Below are 23,300 nucleotides of genomic sequence, written 5' to 3'. Positions count from 1 at the left end.
CTACCTTTGTTTCGGGGACAGATGGCCACTGGAATATGCATGTGGAATTTGTGTGATTAGAGAACTACATATGCATGGTAGAGTGGTTATTAAGCCAGAGAGCTGAAATAAACACAAAAAGAGGTCATTTCTGCACCACCCCCCTTGGGCCCCAGCAGTGCTTCCCAAACACAAGCTTTAGAATACCAATTGTATCGTTATTTAATGAAGCTTTCCTTTTATTCAGACTCACTTTTTAAATCCAAATAGATATATTTTGAAAGGGGATTTTAGATTTTCTGTTATCCGTCTGGCATGTAGGGAGCTTAGAAGTCATCAGTCTGTCCCAACAACAAATAAAAAGCTAGACCCATAATAGAAGTAAGGCTTGTGTCAAACCTCTGCTAACCAAGTTGAAAACAGGTGAATTCAGAGAATTAAAACCCACTACAGAAGAAACCCATGAGCTAAAACTTCCATGGGAGAGGTGTTTGGTAGGAAAACCTGAATCGTAACTTGATAAACTGCTAGAAGCTCAGTGTGGACAAGTCTGAGAATTCATCCAGTGGAACCTAGTCATAGGGGCCCCCACATTTTGTGAGTTTTACCTTTAACCGTTCTACAGTGAATGTTGAGGGGAAAAAAAATCCCCTTGTCCTTCCACCAGGAACAGGGGACAGTTAATCATTTTGAAGTGTTTTAGAGCATTGGATTCTTCTTAAAAAGTTCTACCTTCAAAGAAACTATTTTATAAAACTATTTTTGAATTTTTTTCAGAGCCTAATTGAGCTAGGGGAAAGGAAACAGCCAACTCCAAATCCCTTTGACTTTTCACATGACTGGCAAGTGCTCCAATTCTCTATCCATCCTCACACACCTCAGACTGGGAGGAAGGACTGAGAAGCACTTGCACCATCTACAGTTGGAACTGGAGGTGGGGAGAGGTCCTAATAGCAACCAGCTTAGTTAACACAGGGATCTCTGTTCCCAAATACCCTTCTCCACTAACCGATGTTTTGGAGAAATGGCCAACACTAGACATGGCCAATACTAAAGAGCCAGGAGAATCTTATGCCAGAAAGAAAATGCTTAGAGAATGATGAGGATATGTCAAAAGAAGACAGAATAGAGAGGCTTTCACAGGTCAAATCTGGGACAATTTGAGCATTGAAATAAATAACAAGAGTAAGAAATTATAATTAACTGAACAAAATAGCAATCTGGGAGTCCATTCAGATATAAATAAATAAAGAGGAAAATGAGAAAGCGTTTCCCCCCCCCAGAATGAATGATAGAATGCTAGAATTAGACATTCGTTTGGCAACCACGAGAGTAATGATTAATTCATCTAAGAAACATCAATAGATGTTAAAACTAGTCCTTAAATTTGATGAGAGACAGAATATTTACATAGTATCAAAGTCCCTCACTATGAAATGCTTATTAATTACCAAGGATGAAAGGGTAGTTTTTCTTCATATGGAGAAACCTGGCAGACTTCACCTGAGTAATCAGAGTTAACATTAGCAGCAATGGTTCAAATCAGTGTGGTGCCATTCAATAGGATGCAAGAAGAGGAGCATTGCTTCTGTGACATTTCACCAAAGATTCAAAATCTGAATCTAATCATGAAGAAAGGTCAGACAAATGAAAATTGAAGGCCTAAGTCATGAAAGTCAAGTAAAGACTGAGAAATTGTTCCAGACTAAAGATAACCCAAGAGCTAGAACAACTTAATACAATGAATAATCCCAGGCTGCATTATTGTGCTAGCATTAATTTGTGTAATTGGTGCAACACAAATAGGGTTGGTGTCTTGAGTAGCAACTTCCTAATTTTGATGGTTGCATTGTGCTTGTGAAGAGAATGTCCCCTGTTGATAAGAACTACACGGTTAAGCATTCAGGGGTGATAGGCATCATATCAGCAACTTACTCTCTTATTCTGTAAATTTCTTAAAATTTTCTGAAAATTTGAAGTGGATTCAAAAAATTCTTAAAGTATCTTTAGCATTTAAAAAGAAAGTAACTATAGAATAAATATAATACAAGCAAAATAATGTTATTTATCTAGCTAGATTTCATTGCCTGCCTAGGAAATGTAGAGCTGTTCTCTGTTTGAAATGGAGCTTAGCAAATGTTTAGAAAGCAAGTATTTGCTTATAACACCCTGAGAATTTCTGCGTCATAAGAGAGGGAAAGAAATTATAAAAGGGAATAATCTCATATGTTTACATGTTGTTTAATGCTTTATTTGTATATACCCCAAATAATTCCATGTATCACTTGTTGTGTTTGGTCTACACTGGGGAACACTGGAAAACAATTTCTAAAAGACTTGCTTAATAAATGCTTATGCCTGAATAGATGCACAAGGATGGCCTACTTTTGCAATATTCCACTAATTATTTCAAAGAGAAGAATATAGGCAGAAAGAACACTGTTACTTGAACACCCAGCTTATCTCCAGAATTAACCCCATTTATCTCAAGTCTTTCACATCTGATCAATGTAATGCTTAGTCTTCTCTTGATGTGCAGTCTTGGAAGCCCGGAGTGTCATCTGGATGTGTTCTGAGATCCAGACTGCAGTATTCAGCTGCCTATTGGCATCTGGTTGTGTAGGTCCCACTGGCTTCTAAGTGAAACATTTTCTCTTCCCAATTCCAGCTCTCAAATCTGCTCTTCTCCTCCTCATCCTGCCATGGCCTCTTCCATCCGTTTCTCAAATCAGAATCTTGGAGAGCATTCTTGAGTCCATTAACTTCCTTTTTCCTTCCCTGTGGTTCCTCTCTATAGTCAAGTCCTGTGATTCTACCTCAAAATGCATTTTTGATACATCCACATTTCCCCATATCCACTGTCTTCAATCCAGCTCAAGCTCCTCATTGGCTACTGTACTTCCACCATTATCCCTCCAAATCATTATCCAAACTATAGCTGCAGTGATACCTTTAAAAAGAATAAATCTGATAGAGCACTAATCTTTAGGATACATAAAGCACTCAAAAACCTTAACACCAAAAAACAAATAACCCAATCAATAAATGGGCCAAGGAACTGAGCAGACACTTCTCAGAAGAGGATATACAATCAATCAAAAAATGTTCAACATCTCTAGCAATTAGAGAAATAAAAATCAAAACTACCCTAAGATTTCATCTCACTCCAGTCAGAATAGCAGCTATCAAGAATACAAACAATAAAAAATAAAAAAAAAAAAAAAGAATACAAACAACAATAAGTGTTGGCGAGGATGTAGGGGGAAAGGCATAATCAAACATTGCTGGTGGGACTGCAAATTGGTGCAACCAATCTGGAAAGCAGTATGGAGATTCCTTGGAAAACTGGGAATGGAACCACCATTTGACCCAGCTATCCCTCTCCTCGGTTTATACCCAGAAGACTTAAAAACAGCATACTACAGGGACACAGCCATATCAATGTTTATAGCAGCACAATTCACAATAGCTAAATTGGGGAACCAATACAGATGCCCTTCAGTAGATGAATGGATAGGGAAACTTTGGTATATATACACAACGGAACTACTCAGCACTAAAAGAGAATAAAATCATGGCATTTGCAGATAAATGGATGGAGTTGGAGAATATAATGCTAAGTGAAGGCCAAAAACCAAAGGCGGAATGTTTTCTTTGATAGGAGGACACTGACTCATAATGGTGATGGAGGGGGAACATGGGAGGAATGGAGGAACTTTAGACAAGGCAAAGCAGGTGGAGAGGAAGGGAGGGTGGAAGGGGGTAGTAATGATGGTGGAATGAGTTAGACATCATTACCCTAAGTACATGTATGAAGACATGAATGATGTGACTCTACTTTGTGTATAACCAGAGATGAAAAATTGTGCTCTATATGTGTAATATGAAATGAATTGCATTCTTCCATTGTGTATAATTAATTAGAATAAATAGTATAAAAAGGATAAATGTGATCTTGAAATGTAAGGGTTCTAACTATGGAAATGTACAAGACAGTGAGTTCTCTCTGGTTGCACAGAGCGATAACAGACAATGGGAGAGCAGTGTCTGAGATTGGGGTCTCTGATGACTTAATGGCTGTGACATGTTCGGTGCCTGGGAGAGTTTCTGTGCAAAGGTGCAGGATGCCTAGCTGCCATGGCAATGTCCCTCTATGAGGAGGCTCTATGATAGAGTCCTATCAGCCTCTACCTTCATCTCAGGCACTCAGCTCCTAGTAATAAAGGAACTCTCTTGCTAGACAACCACAATGTTTCACCAAGCTCCACTGCTCCTGAACCTGTCCACATAACAGTAACTTTAAACAATGGACTTGCTTGAGAACTACACAAAGCTCCTAACACTGCACATGGTAACTGTAGTGTGTAACTGAGGAATAAGCGGCAAAACGTTGCTAACTCTGTAAACTGCCTAATGATACAGTGAACAATTATATACTAATGGTGCCAATGACCTAATGTAACCTAATGGTATAAATAAAGCTGCAGCTTAGATGAGCAGCCATTTTTGCCTCCGCATCTTGCCTCTGTCTCCTTTTGAGTTCTTTACATTGGAGCTCTCTTCCATTAAACTCTTCAAAACTATGCCAATGCAATAGCCTATTAGCACTTGTGACTATTTCAATTAGTTAAAATTAGATAAAAGTGAACATTCAGCTCTTCCATTGCACTAGCCACATTTCAAATACTCAATAGTTATGTGGCTAGTGGCTGTCATATTGGACAGCAAAGATTATGGAATATAGAAATTATCAGTTGGTGTTGCTTCAAAGTTTCTCACTGCTAATAGATAAAATCTGAATTTCCCGAGGAGCTCTGCAGGGCATGGATCAGCACCCTTTCCTGCATCTCCCTCCACCAATCACCACATTCCAGTAACTGGACTTTTCATTTCCTCAAATAGATTGAGACCTTTGCTACCTTAAAACTTTAATTAGAGTGTTCCGCCTGCCTGGAACATCTCTCCCATTCTCTGAATTCCTAATTTCCCTCATCCTTAGGGTTTCATCTTAAATATCTGTCCATTAAAGAGGCCTTTCTTAATTCCCCAAAGTAAATAATTAACCTGTCATACACTTTTGGCTCCATGTTTTTCTTCTTCTGTGTTATCTATCATATCACAATTGTGATTTGTTTATCTGTTAGTTTAATATCTGTCCCCCTATCTTTGAAAGGAAAGAGTCCCTAATTTGTTTTTGTTTTGTTTTGTTTTGGTACCAGTGATTGAACCAAGGGGCACTTAACCCCTGAGTCACAACCCTAGCCCATTTGGTATTTATGTAGAGTCAGGGTCTAACTGAGTTGCTTAGGGTCTCACTAAGTTGCTGAGGCTGGCTTTGAACTCATGGTTGTCCTGCCTCAGCCTCCCGAGCTGCTGGGGTTACAAGCATGCTCCACCACACCCAGCAAGAGTCCCTAACTTTGAGTCATCGCTTTCTCTCTGTTGACTCACACAGTGCCTGGTACATAAAATTCACTCAGAGATTGTTTGCTGAAGTCAAGAGTGATTTTGTAGCAAGAGAACACTATAATCTACAGGTCTATTTGGGTGTCAGTCTGGGTATGGTGCAGTTTTTTGTCCATCTTTCTCTTCTTAACCATAGGCCTTTGTCTTCAAGATAAATATTTTCCACTGAGGCCTCCAGGACACTTTCTCTCTTCACTTGACTTCAAAATCCAGTAACAGTTCCTCATCTGTGAAATGGGGATAAATCTTCGCTGCCTGGTGTCTGGGGCTTCACAAGTAGATCCTTTGAGAGCCCTTCCTGTCCCAGATTATAATTGCATCAACTCTGTCTAGGAGGCTGGTTTCTCTCACTGGCAAATTTGGAACTAAGTAGCCTACTACAGAGGTTAATTGCACAGAAAATGTAATTCGCAGACCATCAACTTTTTACCCCTCATGTTTCTGCTATTAGGCTACCATTAATGCTTAGTTTTAAAATGTCCTAAAAGGATCAGGAAGGAAAGGAAAACAATGAGAAACCTAATACCTGAATCACCCACCCGTAAACTGGATCTGCTGTCATGAAAAAGGGAGCGATATTGATGCCACCAGAGAGAAAGGACTAAATGCAGTGCTTGCCACACAGCTCCACGAAACAAATATTCTCTCCAATCACAATGGCTACCCCATAGGAGAAATGGGACCCTGGCAGGTCTCTTGCCTGGATTCATCAAACAGCAGGATTGGAGGGAACATTGTGATCCTCAGGTTCAAGTGTGGTTGCTCACAGTTGCAAGCCTACACTCTGAGTCCCACCTGGGGTCCCCACACTTGCAGTCCAGAGCCTTGCACAGCGCCGGGTACCAAGGGGCTAGAACCGGTTTCCCACACTGTTTCCTTATTGCCTTCTCTTTCCAAGGTGGCCCCATTAGGAGTGAATGGCTAGGTACATGTGATCTCAATGCATCATCAGGTGTCAGGGGAAATCTTCAATCCAAATCCACCCTGAAGGCCTGACATTGGAATCAAATCAGAGTCCGAAGTGCTCCGTTTTTAAACTACACGCCCACATCTAACCTCTCTCTCTCATCTTCCAGGACTGATTTGTTTCTGGCCCAAATGAGTGAAAGCCTCAGGTCCCCACTTGGTCACAAATCTCCTCCATCATGACATACTTAGTGCAGGGACCAACTCTTTCCATCTACGCCCTCAGGACTGAGCTTGAGGCAGGGGCCAGGGCAGGAAAGGGGCCCTCTCAGACCACCACATCCATCCAACAGCCTCCCTGGTCTCCCACTCAGAAACAGAGGCTAGACAAAGAACAGACAGTTTGTTCTTTCCCTTCCTCTTCTGAGTGAGGGGGCTGAGTAAGAATGCCCAGAACATGGGAAAACATATTGGGATAACTTCCCTGCTGAGATCTTATTCATACAGGAAGGAAAATCAGTAAAGTTCTAGAGTGTAAAAAATGCAGTTTGGGAATCAGAGTCAAATTAGTTCCTGAGAGGACCCTGGGTCAGAGACTCCACAGGTGAGAAGTCACTAGTGAACCATTCTGTCCTGACTCCCTCCATTCCTCTCTCTCTCCTCTGTATCTCTCTGTCTCCTCCCTGTGTATCTTCTACACACACACACACACACACACACACACACACACACCACTCTCATGGTACACTAAAGCCTAGGAAGTGACTGCTCCATTGAAGAAATCTAACCATTCTCTCAAAATAAATATAGTAGGATGCTTGGGCTATTTAGAAGGAACAAAGAGATTCAATTAGCCACAGTGTGGTCAACCTGAACTCCGTTCTACCTACCACAGACACAGGCTATAGGCAGACAGCTAGAATCCTTCATTCTGCTACATAAATGGCGGCTTCTCAATGGATTTCCTGCTGCTGGCTTCTGAAAGTCATTGCCTGGGCCACCAGCAGGGCTGCTAATTGAAGAGCTGGGCAGGTTCTTTTCCTAAAAGTCAGGATGACATGTTGAAACCAGGCGTGTTGCCGTTGCTCCCCACACATTCCTTTTGGAAAGCTCGCTCTTCACATAATCGAAACTCGCAAGGCGCAGCAGACAGAAGGCTGAAGGTCAAACGATAAATTCTAAGAGCTAAGACACGCTTTACTAACTCAACCCTGTGCCTCTGCTTATATAAGGCAAAGCTCCAGGAGTAAAGAACAGGACTCACAGACTCCGAAAGAGCTGGAGAATTTGGGTCAGGATTGAGGGGAAAATGTTCTCTGGCTGGGAAGTAGTTACTATTTATTGAATATTTACCATGTGCCAGACAGATGGGGGATGGATGGATGGATGGATGGATGGATAGATAGACAAATGATAGTTTCATACCATAATACATATACATATGTATATTATAAATACATGCATGCATATCTAGGTAAATAGGTATATTTCCCCCTTACTAATGAAAGAAAACCAAAGTTTAAAAGTGAAAAATGTTTGATAATTATATCAGTTTGACCTAGAATAGAACTGAAGGTGAAAACTTCAGTGCAGGTAGCCAGGGTGTAGGAAAAGTGATACAAGGAAGGAGGAAGAATTAACACAAAGCGTGCCCTGTCATTGATCTGATTATTGCTATGGGCAACTGTGCTCCATCCCACTGACCCTCTCAGGAAGAGTGTAAGATACGCCTCAGAAATCCCCCCTCGGAGGATCAGAATAGTTGAGTATTAATCTCTTCCACTTCAGAGCTGTACCTGTGTGACACAGTGACTTATAACAAGAAATCTATTACCTACCTACCTATGTATTGTATATGTATATATGCATGTGTGTTTATATATGTATATGTGTGTATATATATATGTATACATGTATATATATACACACACATATTTCCCTGATTCCTAGCACAGAGTTCCTAAAACCCATATAATTTCCTCCGAAGTTCTCTCTTAAAACTTAAGAACTCCTAGCATGGGAAAAATGTGGCATTGTCTCCATAAAGACTTGACATCTTCCCCAAGAGCCAGACCTGTGGGAATGAGCTATAGGACTAATACCTAGGAATGATCAAGTACAAAGAGCCATGGGCTTTGGGGTTGGGAAGGCCACTGTCACAGGTTTTGGTGGCTTGGTATCATTCTGCCTCAGCCTATCTGTGGTTTTAGGTACAGGAATGGTGTTCACACATGGAGACAATATTCCCTCAGGACAAGCTACACCTTAATCTATCAACTTTTTTGCCTCTGGTGTCCTCCCAAAGTGGGTACCCTCTATGAGCTCATAGGCAGGTTGTGTAAGTGTATAGCTGGGGAAAAAACCATTTCCTCCTACTATACTCTCAACACAGACTCTGTGGCCAGTTGAGTGAGCTTTTTTCCCTCACTGATCATTTATTCAATACCAGTTGGGTGTCTTGTAATTCAATTCAATCCTGATGTGACCTCCCTGAAGGAACAGTCAGATTCCACAGGCTAAGGCCTCAGACTGCCCCCAGTCCACTTCAGAGGCCAATCTCAGGACTGGGCCTGGACTTTGGTTATAGATTGGGGAGTCCCATGGCTCCCTCTTTGGGTTCAACAGTCATTTGCTAGAACAGCTCAGAGAACACATAGAAACATTGACTTATGTTTACCAGTGTTATTGAGGATATTGCAAAGAAAACAGATGAACAGCCTGATTAAGGGGTACACGGGGCAAGGTTTGTGGAAAGAGGCATGATGTTGCCAAGCTCCTGCTTGTTCAGTAACATGGAAATTCACTGAGCTCCATAGTTCAGAGATTTTTATTAAGGCTTCATCCCATAGGAATGATCAGTTAACTCAATTTCCAGCCCTTTGCCCCTTTCCAGAGAATGGGATGGGAATTAAAAGTTCAATACTATCATGGCTTGGTCATGATCAATGATCAGTTCCCATGAAAAAAACAAGATCACATCATTAGAACAAAACACACTCCTATCACCCAAGAAATTCCAAAAGTGCACTGTGTCAGGAACCAGGGTGAACAAATGATATACCTAGCACTAGCACTTTTGCTTAGGATAACCAGAGTTTTAGGAGCTCAGTTACAAATCACAACATGATCTCTTTTAAGACATATTTTGTACATAAGAAATGAGTTATTTATCAATAGAATGTTCCATAAGCCAAGGGTAAATGGCAGAAAGTCATCATGGAAATGTCTGCACCAGATGGTAAGTTACACAATTACACTTTGATGCTAAAGGAAATTCTAAAGTCCTCAACAAAATGGATGATGCCCACCCACATCAGTGAGGGCAGTCTTCATGATTATCTTCTTCTTCTCTTTCTCTCTCTCTCTTTTTTGGTACAGGAGGTTGAACCCAGGGATGTGTTACCACTGAGATACACCCCCAGTCTTTTTTTTTGACACAAGATATCACTAGGTTGCCTAGGCTGGCCTGAACTTACCATCTCCTGCTTCAGTCTCCCGAACTTGTGGGATTACTTAATCAATTCAAATGTTAATCTTTCTTCCAGAAACACCCTCATAGACACACTCAGAAATGTTTGACCAGCTATCTGGGCATACCTCAAGAAAAGGATGAGGTCTCATGAAATTAGAAGGGAGACCAGTGGAATGGAGAAAAAGGAGTTGGGGTAGGGAATTAGGAGGAGAGGGAAAGGGAAGGTACAAGGGAATGAAATTGACCAAGATATGTTTTGTGCATGTACAAATATATCTTAATAAATCCTATTATTATGTATAATTATAATGCATCAATAACAAATTAATTAATAAAAAAAAGTCACAAAATTAACTATCACGGTGACTGAAAACAACCACTTACTCAGCTCTGCAGTCTGACTATTTAAGATGGGCGTGGCTGGATGGTTCTCCTATCTTGGGGAAAGTCACTTAAGCAGGTTGTGCAGGGTTAGCTCATCTCTATTCCACATGATCACTCACCCTCCAGCAGACTAGCCTGGGATTAGTCCCATGAAAGCTGGCAGGATTCTAAAATTCAGAAGGGAAATATGCAAGTTCTCTCAAAGCTTAGGCTTAGAACTCACACAATTGTCACTTCCATTAAAGCAAGTCCCAAGGCCACACCAGACGTTTTCTCCTTGACCTTTTTAGGGGAGAAGCTACAAATACTTAATTTTAGAATTAAGACACATATGATTATCTTCTAGAATTCCCCCTTTTGTATAAAGGAGATAATAAGATTCAGAGTGGAGGGATAACTTAATCAGGGTCACAAAGCTTGTTAGAGGAGATGCCCCTATTCCCTACAATAGACTGATCCAACTAGACAACGTGGCAAAGGAATAAAACCGGTGAGAGCTGGGCACAGTGGTGCATACCTGTAATCTCAGCATTTGAGGGAGACTGAGGCAAGAGAATTGCAAGTTTGAGGCCAGCCTCAGAAATTTACTGAAACCTTGTCTCAAAATAAAAAATAGAAAGGGCTGGGAATGTGGCTCAGTGGTAAAGCACTCCTATGTTCAATCCCCAGTACCAAAAAACAATGAGACTATCCATCAAGAGGGCAGGCTGAGTCACTGCGTTCAGAAAATTAAAACCTGTTTCATCTGCTTGCCAAAAGTAACTCAAGAAAAACTGCCCAGTTCATTCTCCAAGCCACAAAACTGCAATACTCCCTCAGTGAGTCCTTTCTTCATTGAGAATTAAATGACTTACAGCACAAAGCCTGTCATTACAGGCATCTTTTAAAGATCTCTTTAAGATAAATAGCACAGGTATTGAAACACTCTGCTGTGAGCCAATTTGGGTTTTTCAAAACAGGAAGGAGACATCAGAGAAAAAAAATTTCAGTAATGATGTCATTTTTAGTTAATATACTGAGAAGAATGTGGCAATTCATTGCATGCAACTTATCTTTGTTCTTTTGTGTACATTTTGATGAGCTTTCTTAAACTCCCTTGGTAAATAGCAGATATTATGGGCTATTTATTAAAACTTGGGAGCAACTAAGCATAAAATGAAATACGACCAGTTTCCAACAAGCCTCACATTGCCATTAGTAGGAATGTCTCAACAACCCAGGTTGTACTTGTAGATTTTGCTGACTTACACTTTTATATTTCACAGTTCTGATTTGGGATACGAAAAAAATAAGCCACCCATTAGGCAGAGTACATAATTCATAGCAAGAAACAACAAGGATCCTTAATATATGCTGCTCTGCAGCGTCTACAATACTTAGCCACTGTCTTTATCTAACCTCAGGGTTAAAAAGGAGTGTGTGAGCAGTTTACAATATGTGTTTGCCCTTTTTTAAGCTTAAAAATTAATGCCACAGAGCAGTAAGAATGAATATTATAAGTAACCTTCTTCCATACATCTTCACCCCATCCATCTCCAATGCCATTCACCTCTCTTGAGTTAAATCACTGTTCATTCTTTACACTGTTGTTTCAATTCACTTTTTTACATTTAATCACATATCTTAGAGATTTTTCCATGCTGTCACATATAGATCAAATTTTTTTCACAGCTACACAATATTTCTTAAAATGGCAGTATCATAATTTTTATCCTCCGCTGTTAAGGGGAATTATTTCTGATTTTTTTTCAAATTATCTATCATTCCTAGTGATGCTACAGTGAATATTGTATGTGTGTGTGTGTGTGTGTGTGTGAGAGAGAGAGAGAGAGAGAGAGAGAGAGAGAGAGAGAGAGAGATTGGGCTACTGCTAGAGTATTTCTGTAGCATAAATTTTTGAAATGAAATTTCTGGGAAAAGAGAAAAAACATGTCAAATTTCAGTAAGTTCTGTACAGTTGTCTTCCAGAAAGGCTCTGTAAATTATGTGTTGTTTTCAGTGCCGACCAGATGGGTTTTAGAAATCCTCGGAGTCAGACAGGCAGGATTGACATCAAGCCTCCATCTCTTCCTTTATGGTGACTTGGGAAGTCACTGGATCTCTATGTCTTGGTTTCCTCGATACAGATACAGGACTCATGCATTTCTCTAAAGATGTGTGAAAGGTTGAAATCATAATGACTTAAAATGGTAAATGCCTAGGCCATGATGGGTACTCAGCTTTCCCAAAGAGTAACAATCCAGTTTTTTTTTAATTCCAATTTGTCATATATGACAGCAGAATGCATTACATTTCATATTACACATATAGAACACAATTTTTCATAGCTCTAGTGGTGTAAAGCCATTCATATCTTCATATATGTACTTAGAGTAATGATGTCTATCTCATTTCACTATCTTTTCTACCCCATGCTCCTCCCTTCCCCTTCCACCCCTTTGCCCTATCTAGAGTTTGTCTAATCCTCCCATGCTCCCCACAACACATCCCCATTATGAATCAGCCTCCTTATATCAGAGAAAACATTAGGCATTTGGTTTTGGGGGATTGGCTAACTTCACTTAGCATTATCTTTTCTAATTCTATCCATTTACCTGCAAATGCCATGATTTTATTCTCTTTTATTATTGCTGAATAATATTCCATTATGTATATATACCTCAGTTTCTTTATCCATTCATCTATTGAAGGGCATCTGGGTTGGTTCCACAGTTTATCTATTGTGAATTGTGCTGCTATAAACATTGATGTGGCTGTTTCCCTGTAATATGCTGTTTTTAAGTCCTTTGGGTATAAACCAAGGAGAGGGATAGCTGGGTCAAATGGTGGTTCCATTCCCAGTTTTCCAAGGAATACTGCTTTCTAGATTGGCTGCACCAATTTGCAGTTCTACAAGCTATGTATGAGTGTACATTTCCCCCCACATCCTCACCAACACTTATTGTTGTTTGTATTCTTGATAGCTGCCATTCTGAGTGAAGTGAGATAAAATCTTAGAGTAGTTTTGATTTTCATTTTTCTAATTGCTAAAGATGTTGACCATTTTTTCATATATTTGTTGATTGATTGTATATCCTCTTCTGAGAAGTGACTGGTCAGTTCCTTGGCCCATTTATTCCCACAGATAGAGCACTAATCTCTAGGATATACAAAGAACTCAAAAATCTTAACGCCAAAAAAAATCTAGTTTTTTAACTTCAATATAAATAAAAATATTCTGTCTGCAATACAGATTCTAGGTCACTACCCAAAAGATGTGTGTGGAGTGATATGAAATATGGACCTGAATACTGCACTTTTTAGCAAGCCTGAAAAGAGGTTCTGGTCTCTCTCTCTCTCTCTCTCTCTCTCTCTCTCTCTCTCTCTCTCTCTCTCTCTCTCTCTCAAAGAGAAATGGACACAATACCTTTTTTAAATTTAGTTTTATGTGGTGCTGAGAATCAAACCCAGCGCCTCACATGCACTAGGCAAGTGCTCTGCCACTGAGCTACTAGCCTAGCCCTGGTATAGTCTTTAAGAATTGTGTCTTTACTAGACAAGTCCCAATTCACTGATGACTGCTTCCTGCTAAATGGAATTCCATGTGTAAATAGATGGAATCTCACTTTATTCCTAGCTATCTACCTCTGTCCTTTCCAATATAAGAATTAGAATGAGTCAGTGGTAGGGATGGACATACCCATGGCACAATTCCTAAACCAGTCCTTGGAACTCCACAGACTTCAAAAAGCATTTTTTTTTCTTAAATTTGGAAACAGAGAAAATCGTACATAATGTTTATTTTGAAACAGAGAAAATTGTACACAATAAGTTTACAACAACAGTAATTTCTCTCAGAAAGTAATGATCCTGTAGTCAGCTGAAAGAAATGCCCTATTTAATCAAATCTAAGATACTAAGGAAGGTAATTGCTGTCACTTAAAAGACATCTTCTTTGTAAGTAGCATTCTAATTTCAAAGATCTCAAAATATGAGAAAATCTCTGTCTTAGGATAATTGAAATACTAAGATTTGTAGAAGCTATTTGACACGCAATGGGGGAAACCCAAAATCATGTCCAACTACAAAACATGTTCACCAGGCCATCTTGAAAATTCTTTTGCAAAGATGATGATCCCTTGGTTTGCTGAGCACCTAGATGAGTGTGGGTATTTAAGTTGGGGTGGAGGGGAGAGGGTAGGCAGACTCACTGGGCTTTATGGAGGATGAAACATTGTGGATTTCTGGGAGGAATCTCAGGAGCAAGAGGAGAGACACGGATTCTGGGTGAAGCAAGATCCATTAAACGCATACACTCATGCACCCTCATACATGTTTACATAAGTTTGTCACTCAAACATTTATGCTAAAGTTAAAAAAAATAGATTTTTTTTTCTTGTTAGGATGTTCCTTAGATGTGAGAAGTTCAATAAAACGCTTTCTTCTTCTCCTTAGCAGATCCTAGGTCAAGTTGGCTCCTTTACACCCTCTATGTGAGTGGATTCTTTGAGGTGAGCTTGGGTTTTGTGTCCATTCCAGTGTTAAACAAAGACAGAATAATCTCAAGCTGAAGGAACAGAAGGATAAAAAATAGCCACCAACTGGTTCCCAATACCAGCAGGGAAATGGCATCAGAAGTTTGAAGTAGCTCACCTGACATGATTTAAAGTGTCTGAAGCCCTGCTGGAGGGAAGGTGCTCTTGAGTCCCTTCTGCTTCCAGATCTTGGTTTCCTTCCAAAATGAGTTAATCCTTCTCTAAGCAACAACGAGTGTTTTACTCATTAAAATTTTAGCTATAGGGTAGAAGTTTCTGGACTCCAAGGGACCAAGGACACTCAGTGAATTACTGTACCATCCATGTTCCTATGAAAACACTATTAAACAATTTTAGTCACTGGCACAATGATTGCAATCTTCTGTGAGAGCTCTCCCCTTCCCCTTGAACATCCAAACAGCTGTGCTACCCCTGACCCTGGCAAAAAAAAAAAAAAAAAAAGACGTGTCATCATGGAAACACGTTTGCTCACAATTGAGTCTCTGCTACAAAGGTGAGGCATGTTGATCTCTCTTGCGACCCCTCTTAGAGGAAAGTTGACCTGACATTTCTGTGAGTGGACATATCACTGTAATTTAGATGCGCTGCAATTCCTGGCACTCTGGGTGCCTCCAATTTAAGACTCAAACCATCTTAATAGACAAAACTAGATCCACAGGTAGTAATATTGAGCATGATTCTCAGCAATCATCCCAAAGGAGCCAAGCCATCAAGAAAACCTGTGCTGCCTTTGCAAATTAAATGCAATGCTTAATAGTTCACAGGAGGAAAATACAAAACCTGTAAACAGCTCCTTCAGGTTTAACAAGCTGCGGACTTAGCTGAATGTTTTCTGCAACTTGACAATCAGAAGTGACAACCACACAATGGAGTGTCAGTCTTCTTAGCAGATCCATTCTTTTCTCCTCTAATAAATGTGGGTGTCACATAGAATCCATTTCTTGTTTAATTTGCTGCAGCATAATACAGAACTAAATCACCAGCACCCCAGCAAGTTTCCAACATGCTCCCACAGATGAATAGATTCTGCAAAAAGACATGGGCCTGTGCCGAGTCCATTTTCTTGCCAGGAAGACAGTAAAAGAAAGAGAGAATTTGCTTCTAAACAGTTACCTCTAGTGGATCCATGTCTGTTTGCCTGGGGTTGCTTAGTCATTGTTCAACTCTATGCACACTCAAAAGATTGCGTATATTTTAAGTACTTGGGCCCATAACCGAGCATGTAACCAAAGCAATCAAAATACAGAACATCAATCACCCCATAAGGTTCCCTTCTGCCTTTTTTACAGTCAGCTCCTCCCAAATCCACAGCCATAGAATATCACTGGTGTGTTTCTGTCACTGCAAATCACATTTCCCTTTTTTACAGTTTTAAAAAAAAATCAAACCATGTCATATTCAGTCTTTCACGTCTGTCTTTTTCGCTCAGCATAATGTCTGTAAAGTGCAGCCTTGTCATTGTGTATATCAGGAGTTTGTTCCTTTTTTGCTGAGTGGGTTCCATAGCATGGGTGTATCACCATTTGTTTATCCATTCGTTGAGTGAGGGACATTTAGGACTGTCTCCACTTTGGGCTATTATAAGCAAATCCTCCATGGCTATTATGCATAACTCTTTGTGGGGATGTATGTCTTCATTTCTCTTGGGGTAATTAAAGGAAAGTAGAATTGCTGGGTCATATTGTAAATGTATGTTTAACTTTACAAAAGATTGTTTTTCAGGGTTGTTGTATCTCTTTAATGTTTCACAACCTCAAAAACTCTTGGGATTGTTATTATTTTCAGCACATACATGGGATTTGAAGAGAGATCTCAATGTTGTTTTAATTTATATTTCCCTGAAGACTAATGATATTAAGCATCTTTTCGTGTGCTTTTTGGTTATTACCATGTAGTGTTTGTTCAAATACTTTGTCCACTTTTTACACCTTTTATTATGTTGAGTGTGTTTGTGTGGGTGTGCAGGTGTGTGCACACATGCATTCCTTATATTCTGAATGCAATTCCTTTTCCAGATTGGTTTCATACATTATATATATATATATAATTGTAATATACAATTATATTATTAGTACAAAATTATATTATAATATATTATTACAATATAATATTATATATAATTGTATATGATTATATATAATATACACATATATTATATATATGTAATATATGTCAAATATACATATATATGTATATGTATTTTCTCCCATTTTGTGACTTATCTTTTAAAATTCTTAATGATGTCTATAGTTCTTGTTTTATGAATGGGCAGGCATTTTTCATTATGATAAAAATCCAAGTGTCAAGTTTTTAAACAACTACATTATGTGTAAAAGCAAAACTTGTCTAAAAAACTTTTGCCTACCCCCCCCCAAGATCATGAAGCCCTTTTTCTATGTTTTCTCCTAGAAGTCCTATAGTTTCAGCTCTTGTGTTTAAATCTATAATCCTTTTAGAATTAATATTTTATTATAATGTAAAATGAGGATAGAAATTTTTCTGGGCTGGGGTTGTAGCTCAGTGGTAGAGCACTTACCTAGCACATCAAGGCACTGGGTTTGATCCTCAGCCCCACATGAAAATAAATTAAAAATTAAAGGTTAAAAAAAAGAAAACTTTTTAAAATTATACAGGATTTCCAGCACAAGTTTTGAAAGGACTATATATTTCTCATTGAATTTCCTTATCTTCTTTGTTAAAAAGCAGTTGGCCATGTGTGTGGGTTTTTTCCTAGACTGTCTGTTTCACTGATGTATGTGTCTATCTTTATGCCAGTGCCACATTGTCCTAATCACTGTGGCTTTATAATAGACTCTGAGTCCCCTAGTGTGTCTTGCAACTTTATTCATTTGAAAAACAAATTGAAGTTAATAAATTGATGGTAACATCAAACACACAAAATGCTTAGGAATAAATTTGACAAAATATGTGCGAGACAGGTACAATAATAACAGAAACACATTTCTGAAAGAACTATAAGACCTAAAATGGAGAGATCCGTGTTGCTGTGGGTTGAGAGTCTCGATGGTTATAAGATATCCATTCTCTCCAAGATTGATGAGAGGTTTTAATCATATAGATGCTGCGTTTTATCAAATGCTTTTTTCTCCATCTATTAAAAAATTTTACAGTTTTCCTCTTCATTTTTGTTAACATGGTAAATTACAAGTGGATTGTGGAATTAATTGATAATGATATTATAAAACCAGCTTAGCATTCCTGGGATAAACCCAACTTTGCCATGGTGCATTTTCTTTAAAAAAAAAAAATTATTGGAATGAGACTCCATGTCTGAAGTGCCATCGAGGAAGCTGTGTGCCCTTGGCTGCGTGGCGATCTGGTGGTTGGGACTTGAGGAAACAGCGCCTCTATAGCACTGGGTTCACCAAGTGGCAACTGCAGAAGCCAGAGGAGTTTTTCATCTCATCTAACACCCTGACCTGTTTGCATGGGAGGATCTTGCAGGACGCCTGAATTTGACCAAAGCCAGAGTGCAGATTTGGTTTCAGAAAAGAAGGGTTAAGTGGAAATGGCATCAGAGGGCACAAATGTTCAGAAATATGGGTCTTTTTGTACTGGGCACCCCTAAGGGCGTAATCATCAATGGGCCCCATAGTGCTGTCCTTGTTCTGGAACCTGCTTGAAGACATGTCCCTGTGATGCCACAGCCCTATGGACCCCCTGTGTTGCCTCTGGGACCCTGGCCACCCATGCCTCCCAGGTCACCCATGCCACCCAGGCTGCCTATGCCACCCAGGCCACCCATGATGCCTATGCCTCCCAGGCCACCTATAGCTCCCATTGGTCTAGCCCCAGTAAGTGTGGCATGGACCCCTGTCATCAATGGTTATTTCATAGGTCTCGTTTTGTAAAGCAGGGTCTTCATGACAATTTTTCCAAAGTATTTTGATTTTGATATAAATTGTGCATAGCACAGCACCAAGTGTAATTCAGATTAGTTCATCAGATAACTGTTAAAGTGAATTTCACAAATGAGCAAAGTTTAGTGCCATATGAGTGTGTGTATTGTGTATACACACACACACACACACACATATATATGTGTGTGTGTATGTGTGTGTGTGTGGTTAATGTGGTTAAGGGTGAAGAGAGCTGATCCTGGATTATCTGAGAGAGCCCAATATAATTATAGGAACCTTCAAAAGCAGAGAACCATCCCCAGCCATGACCAGTGACCAAAGAGGGCGTCACAGACATGCAGTACTGCCGACTCTGAGGCTGCAGGAAGAGGCTCTGCACTTAAGAAGAGGTCACCCTTCAAAACTAAAAAAGACCAGGCAGCAGACTCTCCACAAGAGCCTCCTGAAATATATATAGATATAGATATAGATATAAAATATTGAATTGTTGGATTAAATAGATACTTCATAAAAGACAATACAGAAGAGCCATAAACCAAGTAGAAAGATACTCAACATCATTAGTCTTCAGGGAAATGCAAATTTAAGCTGCAGCACGATACCATTTCCTACCCAGTAGAATGACAAACAATAAAAAGAAGAAAAATACCAAGGGTTGGCAAGGATATAGAGCAACTGGAACTCTGACGTGATGCTGAGGCTGTGTGTACAATGCTGCAGACTTTGGAAGCTCCTTATAACGTCAAACATACACTTTCTGTATGACCCAGACATTCCACTCCTAGATATTTATTCAATAAAAGTAAAAATATATGCAACTGAAAGACTTGACACAAATATAAGTATGTGGCACTATTATTCATAATAGCCAATAGCTGTAAATAACCCCAAATGTTCATCAAGTGAAGTGGTAAAAAAATTATGGTATATCCTCATGTACACAGTTAACAATATAAAGAAATTATACACAATAACATTGAAAAATTACACGGTTATTAGGTTGGGAGAGAAATCACATACAAAAGATGGTATTATTCTATTTATATGAATAGGTAGTATATAAGTATTATTCTATTTATATTCCTATTTATATTCTTCCCATTTCCTGAATCTTGGGCATCGTAGGAAATAATATATTCTATTTATATGAAATTTGAGAGCAGGCAAATTAATCAGCAGTGATGAATAGGAGGTAGTATTGAGGTGGCTAGAAGCTAACTGGGGAGATACATGAAGAAACTTTCTGGAAGGGAAGTTCGGTGTCTTAATTGGGATGGTGGTTAGATATGTCAAAAGTACACTACACAGGTCAGTAGCTTTATACTGAAACCTGTGAATTTTATTGTGTATAATCATATCTCAATAACATCGACTTAAATTTGACACATTAAATTTTGTAATTATCTATGTATTTGGTTGAATATGTCTTAATATATCTTGCTCCCCATCAAGTTCCACGAAGCCAAGGACCATGTCTGCATTGCTCATCTCCAATCCGCAGGGCCCAGAAGGCCCAGGATTCAGCAAATGGGTGGGAGGTATCCAAGGAATATCTGTTTTTTTAAAAAAAAAATGAACTGACCTAGTGCAAGGTTGAATTCACCAAGCAAAGGGGCAAGCAGAGTTCAGGAGAAGAGAAATAACTTTGTGTCCTAAAGCTGTTGACTAAGGCACCATGAAATAAGTGAGTTTGAAAACATCCTAGAATTTGGAGAGCTGGAGGATGGGAGAGATGGAATTCCTGGTGGAGCAAACTTCATGAATACAGACATCTTATTCCCAGCAGATGCAAAGGAAAGGAGACTCACTCCTACGCTCACTCCTCTAGCTATATCTAACTCCAAATCTAACCCCCAAATCCAGACCACTCTCTGTCTCTGCTGACCTGGGCCATGCAAAGCCGCGGGCAGATGCTGTGATAGAACAGCCCACCCACGCTGACAGCGGGGTGACTTTGAATGTTCTCACGGATGCTTCAGGAGGTCCTGATGCTTAATGGAGGTCCCAGGCCTGGGGCCTGCCACAAATGGGCTTCCAAGGGAGCTTCTCTGGTCTTCTCAGCACCGCATGCACCAGAGACGGCAAATTACAAGCTGAAAATTCATTACATTTGTGGAAAACCTGAATTTATTTAGACAAAGGCAGATGGAGGGGATGGATAATCTCGTTACATTTCAGCACACTCTGCTTTATTCAGAAGAAATGAAACATAACGCGTTATGCCTTCCTTTCTTTCCATCTGCTTTCCCTTGCCCGAGTTCAGGTTTATTATTAATATAACGAATTCATCTTGCCTCCCTCTCGATTCCATTAGCCTGTACTCCTAATTAAGTTTTGTTAGCGTTGTCCTTTTTAACAGCTCAGAAACTCTTCCTTCGATGTCGCTCTTTTCCCCAGACCTCAAACCACTTACACAGATGAACTGCTGCCACCAGGCATATAAAATGTCTTCATCAAATGATAATTTTTTTTCTCAAATGTTAAAAAATTATCTGGGCCCTTCTGTTCCCTCAAACAGCTCTGACTTGAAGGACAGATCCCACAGAGAATTGGGATCAACTCTTAACTAGAATTTTGGGAAGAGAAGGCGGGAGTCACCATTCTCTGATTTCAAGACCTTGACCTTGCTCAGCTCACTAGAAGCCAGATCATTAGTTTTCCCTGCGTCCTCACCCACTAGCATTTTGCTTTTTCTCATTTCCCCATATGGATGGGATGAATACAGAAAGTATCGAAAGATAAGCTCAGGGCTGGGGATGTGACTCAGTGGTAGAGTTCTTGTCTGGGTTCCATTTCTACCACTGCAAAAAGAAAAGTCCAGACCTAAAAGTCAGTAAATACAGAAGAAAATATTGTTAAAATGTGCTTAGAGGAACACACTGACTCTCCCGCCATCACTAGACTCAATTCCATCTTCAAAGAGTTTAGAATTTCTAACATTCTAACATTTCTGTTCTCAGGCAGCTCTGGGAAATCAGATCAAGTGGGTGGAATGGCCCTCAACTGCTCTGGCCTCAGGAGTCTGTGTGTGGTTGCTGCAATCACTTTTCAGACTTCTTGCGAAACTTGGACCATCATTTCTTTAAGTCACGTGTGTCTGCTTGAGAGAGGAAATCCTTTGTGGTTACAAGAACATGCTGTGGAATTGGACTCCTGCAGTCTAATCTTAGTTCTGCCCTTACCTACTAGAGCCAACTTAGTCAAGCTAATTCATGCCTCGGTTTCCTCATCTATAAAACACGGCTAAGGGTTCAAACCTACTTTGTGAAGTTATTGTGAAGATTTGATGTGAGAAAATATGAACATCGGTCAGCGTGGTGCCTAGCACAAGTACTCAAAACAATGACTGTCATGACTAATGACAATTACGATCACTCTGGTACCCTTCAAGGGAATCCTCAGGTCTCCAGAGTTTGGCCCAAAGAACTAGGGAAAGCAGCCTCAAATGCATGCCAAATATTAAAACAGCCAACAATTCTCTCTTAGGTCAGTCTCATGGGGTCTTCAACTGAGGGTCTATTCTGATGGGGTTACTGAAGGTTCAGAAGTTTCAGTCCATGGTCAGCTGACTCCATTGCCCTAGGCCTGAGGAGACACAGAACATCATAGCAGAGGGGGAAATGGCATCTGGGAAGGAGAGAGAGAGAGAGAGAGAGAGAGAGAGAGAGAGAGAGAGAGAGAGAGAGAAGAGATCAGAGACAAAATATAACCCCAAGAGGTTTACCCCCCGCCCCCGGGACCTTCTTCCTCCAGTCACACTCTGGCTGCCTATAGGTACCACCCAGTTAGTTCATTCAGATTTTTAATCCATTGAATGAATTAATCCACTTTCAAAATCTAATCATTTCACCTCTGATTATTCTGTATTGTCTCACCCATGAGCTTTCAGGGGACATCTCCCGTCCAAATCATAACAAGGGAGATTTGAGCATCATCGTGATGGCCCACCGAGAAAGAAAGGCCCCAAAGAGGTTGATCTCCACTACCTTATTTCAACCCTCCTGGATCATGGTTATGTTTTTATCTAGAATTTCCTTCTTGGGGCATTGTAATCCTTAGGCCAGTATCAGTGGGCAAGGCTGGGATCAGCTTTCAGCATGGGTCAAGGGAGTCTGCTATTGATTGGTATTTTGAAAATCAGCAGGTAAGATCCATCCACCTCCCTTACACTCCTAAGACCTGGATCACAGAGAAGACAACGCAGCCTCTGGCCTTTCATTATAACTGACGCTGGGTCTCCCCACTGCTGACCTCTGAAGACAACAAGCTGTGGCGGCTCAGTCATTGAAGCCCTGATTAATGAGCTTTTCTGGAGCTCTGTAGTTGCCACCTGTCTTGTACCTTGAGCAAGACACCTCTCTGACCAGGCATTGTTCTTCCTCAAAACAGGGCCAGAGCAAGCTGCCCAGTTGACCCCTGAGGCCAGCATCCTCGGCGAGCAGCAGAATCACTCCCACCTTTATTACTCACTTTGAAACCTTCCGGAATGAACTCACACAAACCACGACTTGCAGAACTGGCCAGCGAATTTTTTTTTTTTTTTTTTTATGACTCTGCTTCTGGGCTCTAAGGAGAACGCACATTTTCTCAAACTTAAATCTTCTAAATTGGAGTTGCCACCTTTAAAGGGTAATTTGACCTAATGTCCTTGCCGGTCAAAGAAACTTCTTCTAAATG

Source organism: Ictidomys tridecemlineatus, chromosome 15 (assembly GCF_052094955.1).
Source record: "Ictidomys tridecemlineatus isolate mIctTri1 chromosome 15, mIctTri1.hap1, whole genome shotgun sequence".
Taxonomy (NCBI): Eukaryota; Metazoa; Chordata; class Mammalia; order Rodentia; family Sciuridae; genus Ictidomys; species Ictidomys tridecemlineatus.
This window is presented reverse-complemented; position numbering follows the sequence as displayed.